Source organism: Gossypium hirsutum, chromosome A08, assembly GCF_007990345.1.
Source record: "Gossypium hirsutum isolate 1008001.06 chromosome A08, Gossypium_hirsutum_v2.1, whole genome shotgun sequence".
NCBI lineage: Eukaryota > Viridiplantae > Streptophyta > Magnoliopsida > Malvales > Malvaceae > Gossypium > Gossypium hirsutum.
This window is the reverse complement of record NC_053431.1, coordinates 6,739,104-6,745,001: the sequence shown is the minus strand read 5'-3', so window position 1 is coordinate 6,745,001 and position 5,898 is coordinate 6,739,104. Positions and strand designations below refer to the sequence as shown.

The following is a 5,898-nucleotide window of genomic DNA, read 5'->3' as shown; positions in this document are numbered from 1 at the left end:
AATCGATGAATTCACTTATTTCAGATCGATATCAAAATAACTTTAAATCTTCAAACATTAATTCCATATATCACTTACCAACCTTGTCAAATTAGAGAACGTCATACGGATATGAGTACATCGTATACAGAAGCCCAAAGGCTGCACAAAAGTACATAAGTGCTAAATGGAAACCCGTAAAGGTTAAACAAAAGCTCATAAGAGCTGGATAGAAACCTAATAGGGTTAAACTGAAACTCATATAAGTTAACTAAAGCTTATGTGAGCTAAACGGAAAGCAAACATAGAAGTTCGCAACAAATGCTGAACCTCGGTTTACTTAGGTAATTTGTTGTCAATTCTTTTCTTACACTGAACGAATGTACTCAATCCTGCGATCCTATCGCTTCGTACTTTCACTTTAATATACATAGTTTAGCAAAAATTTTATTTTCACAATAAACATAAATACCAATCATCAATTAAATAAATAACATTAAAATTTAACCATACGAACTTACCTGGACTAGTTTGTAAAATTTGTTATAGCTCAGGAACTATTCGGATAATTTTTCTTTTCTTCGATTTTCTTTGGACTTTTAATATAGTGCAGAAATATGAAAAACCAGCTTAAAGGAACTCTTAAGACTTGAAAATTTTATATTTTTTTATAATTTCTCAATATTTTTTTGTATTTTGTAGACTTTTAAAATTCTATATAAATTTTGTATCACCCATCACACTTTTAATGAAATTCAAATTTAGGGATTAAATTGAAAAATTTGTCAAGTTGTGAAACTGATATGGATAAAAAATTTGTAAGGATTTTGAATTTTTGTCAAATAATATTCAAAAACTATAAATAAAACAAAGCTCATTTTGTTAAAATAAGTCTAAAATTTCAAAATAAAAAATTAATATGAAAGTCGAGAGCCAAATTATGAACGGTTCAAAAAATTTAAAACTCGATTGAATCAAACCGATATCACTCCTAATCCAAGTTAAATGTGAAACAATTATCAAGTTCAATAATTGCAAATGACCCTAAAAAAATTTTCAGAGTCCCAATACGAGAATAATTGCCTAATTCAAGTATTCAATATAGTTTATATATATCTTGGTTATTCATTACTATTTTTTCCCCACTTTTTACTATTTAAATATTCGCTCTTTTGACAGTTTTTTTTTTATTTTATTTTTGTCAAGTTCTCATTATTCTTTTCTTTCAAAGTTGGCTTTCGCTTTGGAACCAGAAATGCTCAATAGTTTATTAGACAATGGACAAAGATTCTGGAATTAATAAATAAAACTATTATGCAGGGTATCTAAGGAATTATATGCTCCTGCTCTTGGTGGGATTATGTTGTCAATTGGAATTAAGCTTTCCTTGGATGATTTTGCACTTGCAGTCAAAAGGTATAATTGTATGTATATATATATGTATTATATATAGTTTCTAATTATGCTGCTATCAGTTCATTTGAGACGTTTTTCTTAAGTTTTTTATGTTTTTGTTTCATTACAGACCATTACCACTATCTGTTGGACTTATCGTACAGTATATACTCAAATCAGGTTTCGGGGTTCTAATTGCAAAGGCGTTCGGCATGTCTCCAATGTTTTATGCCGGTTTTATACTCACATCGTATGTTGCAGGGGCTAAGTCGTCTAGTTATGCTACCTTTTTAAGCAAAGGAGATGTTGTAGTGAGTATTCTTCTCACTAGCTTTACCACCATTGCATCGGTGTTCCTCACACCCCTTTTAACTGGCCTCCTAATTGGATCCGTTGTTCCAGTTGATGCAGTAATGATGTCATAGTCAATTTAACAAGTAATGTGTAGATTAAACCAATGTGCATTCTCGAGTTAGCATTCTTGTTTTATGGTGCAAAAATGTAAAATGTTAGCTCAGTTGTTCGTGTTAGGTGATTATTGTTCCGTCGCTCTTGGACTTGTGCTTAGTTGTAACGGCCTAATTTTCAATGGTGTTGGAAATGGTGATTTGAGATCACTAAATCTGACAAGTAATATTGAACAAGATAGTAATTTAATATTTATGAGTCAAGCAAGAATTTAGAAGAATTTGTGAATTGGTGAATTTGGTGAATTAAAAGAATTTATTAGGTCAAACAGGTCAAAAAATGAGGTATCGAGACCTCGAATTTGAAAACCGTGCCATAAATATTTTTAGAAATATTTATGGAGTGTCATTTAATTAGTATTAAAGTTTGGTTGAGAAATTATAACGTTTGGGTAGTCAATTAAATAAAAAAGACTAAATTGTAACAAAAGTAAAATTTGCTAGAAGGATTAAATAGCTCAAGTGTTAAAATAAAAAGGATTTAAATGGAAATTAAGCCTAAAAATGAATAGGTTGGACGACAAGGGTAAGAAAATCAGCAGAAAAATAAGGGAAATAAGGGCAAAATTGGAAATTTCACAACTTTAACATATAAAATATGGACAAAATTGAAAGATCTAGAGATCTCTTCATATTTTCTCAGCCAAAACGCCTAGGAGGTCTGGACAAAGCTATTTTTTCATATTTTTACATCATGTGAGTTTGATTCTTGCTTTTTCTTGATAATTTTTATGTTTTTATGACGTTTACAATTAGGTCCACTTATAGAATTCATTAGTATTTGATTTGGTGGGTGAAATTGGAAGTTACCATAGCTGAGTAAGGGAATTTTATGATGAATTATTATGAAATTGTAGTTCTAATTTCATATTAAAGTGGTTTCATTAAGTAATTTTGATAGAAAATGGTATTTAGGACTAATTGTGAAAAAGTTGTGAATTAGAGGTTGGTGTTGAAATTCAGGATATCAAAGGTTGTGAAATAGTTTATAATGATAAAATAAAGTGTTAATCTAGAAAAAAATAGTTCAATTGATGGGTGAATTGAGCAGGGACTAAATTGTAAAAATTATAAATTTTGGGGTAAAAGTGCAATTTCAAAAGTTAAAGAGCATAAATTGTGAAGTGAAATAGAATTGAAATAAATGCTAATGAGTGGAAATATTTTATATTATATATCAAGAATCCAAAGACGAACAAAGAAAAGAAAAAGTTACAGAATAGTTCCTAGATTTTGAAATCTTCTACAAATGAGCCAGGTAAGTTCATATGGTTGAATTTACATGTTTATTTGTGAATGATTGAATGATATAATGTGTTATCAAATATGAATTTGTTGTGGGATTGTGAAAATTATGTTTAAATGAAAGAATAAAGGTGGAAATTCAAATTAGGAAAAATGCAGGATTGAGTACGTTCGTATCGTGACATGTGATGAATTGACGAATAAAACCATGGTTGATCCATGGCAAAGTTGTGAAACGTAGGTATGGTATCATCCATACTGAATTGTGAAATGTAGGTATGGTATTAACCATACTGAGTTGTGAAATACGGTATTATCCATACTGAGTTAAGAAACGTAGGTATGGCATTTTCCATACCGAGTTGTAAAATGTAGGTATGATATTTCAATGAGGAAAACCATACAGAGTTGTGAATCGTGACACTGAGCAATGACATACTTAATTTCGTAAGCCGTTTCCTAATTTGATAACAAGTAATACAAGAGGAGTGAACCAACTGAAAGAGATTAAGTAGTTGTTAATGTTGAGCTCAGCTATATGAAGTATTATAACAGTAGTTATGAATAGCAGGGAACTTTAATAAATGTTTTGATAAGCATTACTTTTAAATCTATGAACTTACTAAGCTTCAAAAAGCTTACTTGTGTGTGTTTGATATTTTTATGTAGACTGAATTGAAGTGAAGTTGGTAGATCGGATCAACACAACAAGGCACACTATCCAGATCAACTCCGGTAGCTTTTGTTTTATGTTTAAAGATTTATATGGCATGTATAGAGTTTAAATGAGATGAAGTAAAGATGTTATAAACTAGTTAACAATATTTTGTACTAAAATAATTTTTGGTTGGTAGCAGTAGTTCGAATTTGAAAATTCACCATAAATTATAAAAATTTAATTAGAGGTTGAATAAGATATGAAATTAAAGCCTATTGAATCTAGTTTCACATAGAAGAAACGTTGTAGGCAAAAGACTTTCATATTAAGAAATACTTGATTTTTTGTGAGACAAGGTCAGAGTGATTTCGAGCTCCCTATTTTGAATTTATAAAATCATTAAAAATTATAAAGGAATAATTATGGGTTATAATTTATATTCTTAAAATCCTTAATGAGTCTATTTTTAAAATAAATAAATAGGAACATCATCCGAATCCCGTATGAGAAGATAATTAATTTTTAGTGAAGAGGGGTCAGAACTGTCAGACAGCAAAATAGGAGAGACTTTAAAGAATAAACTATACTTATTGGCTTGACCGAAAATTCTAAAAATTTTATGGTAGGAAGATATGTGAGTCTAGTTTCAGGAAAAATTAGTGGATCTTAATTTTGAGTTCCGTAGCTCAAGATATTAATAATTTAGTGAGTATGACTCGAGTGGACAGTTTTGATGTGAATATAAGTAATTAATGGAATTTTTGTGTAATTATTCCGTAAACTTCGGTAACATCTTGTAACCCTGTTCCGGTGACGGATGTGGGTTAGAGCTGTTACATAATACGTATGCAAAACCGGTTGTTACTATCCTCTGAACTGTGATGCCTTTTGTTGCTATGATATGTACATCCTTGTGCATCAGTAGCTCAAGATATTAATAATTTAGTGACTATGACTCGAGTGGACAGCTTTGATGTGAATATAAGTAATTAATGGAATTTTGTGTAATTATTCCGTAAACATCGATAACATCTTGTAACCCTGTTCCGGTGACGGATGTGGGTTAGAGGTGTTACATAATACATATGCAAAACTGGTTGTTACTATCCTCTGACCTGTGATGCCTTTTGTTGCTATGATATGTACATCCTTGTGCATCAGTAGCTCAAGATATTAATAATTTAGTGACTATGACTCGAGTGGACAGCTTTGATGTGAATATAAGTAAATAATGGAATTTTGTGTAACTATTTCGTAAACATCGGTAACATCTTGTAACCCTGTTCCGGTGACAGATTACATAATACGTATGCAAAACCGGTTGTTACTATCCTCCGACCTATGATGCCTTTTGTTGCTATGATATGTACATCCTTGTGCATCGGTAGCTCTCTTGCACTGAATCAGAGTCAAATTATATCAAAAGATGGTCTCCAATTGGTTCTTCCGGTTTTGGCATTTCACGCTGTGGCATTCGCTATCAGATATTGGATATTGAATATTCCTTCTTTCAGGTAATTCAAACCTCCTATATTACATCCTATGTATTTAGAAGTTCCCCGAAAATTGCTTTAACCACTTCCAACGCATAACCGGTTACTTATATGGAGATACCATACTGTTATGCGCAGGCAAGAGAAGAAGTTTGTCGAACAGTATCGTTATGCAGTGGAATGCAAAGCTCGACAATGGCAGGGCTTCTGGCTATCCAGTTCCTAGGAGGTAATAGTCAAGCAGTTCCAGTGGCATGCTCTGTCATAGCAATGTCTATTATGGGTCTTTCACTTACCTCTTTCTGGGGCAGTGGTTACCGTCTTTACTTGCCCCACAAACTGGGCCTGTTGTTCAGGAGGCTCAATGAATCAAAGACCCGAAACATGTTCCTGGAACTCAGAACTGAATCAAAGCTAAAGTTCCGGCACAAAACGGTCTGAAATAGGAAAAGGAATGTTGCACAGTTCATAGAAGGTGAAAGAACAACTGTTCCTAGAACATATAACAGCTAGAAAAGCAGTACATATAACTTGAAAGTTTCTAATCTCACTCTGAATGTGAGTTCTTTTGTTCTTTCTCTCTTCCTTTCTCCCAAATTTTCACTTTGTGCGCTTTGGGTATAATCAAATTTAGCCAAGTTTGAATGTCACTAAACTCAAG

The 5,898-nt window shown here is 31.9% G+C and overlaps 1 pseudogene; it reads left to right on the top strand.

Moving 5' to 3' along the window:
• Nucleotides 1-1,215: 1,215 nt before the first annotated feature.
• Nucleotides 1,216-5,745, top strand: LOC121204927 (probable sodium/metabolite cotransporter BASS3, chloroplastic; annotated as a pseudogene).
• The last annotated feature ends 153 nt before the right edge of the window (nt 5,746-5,898 follow it).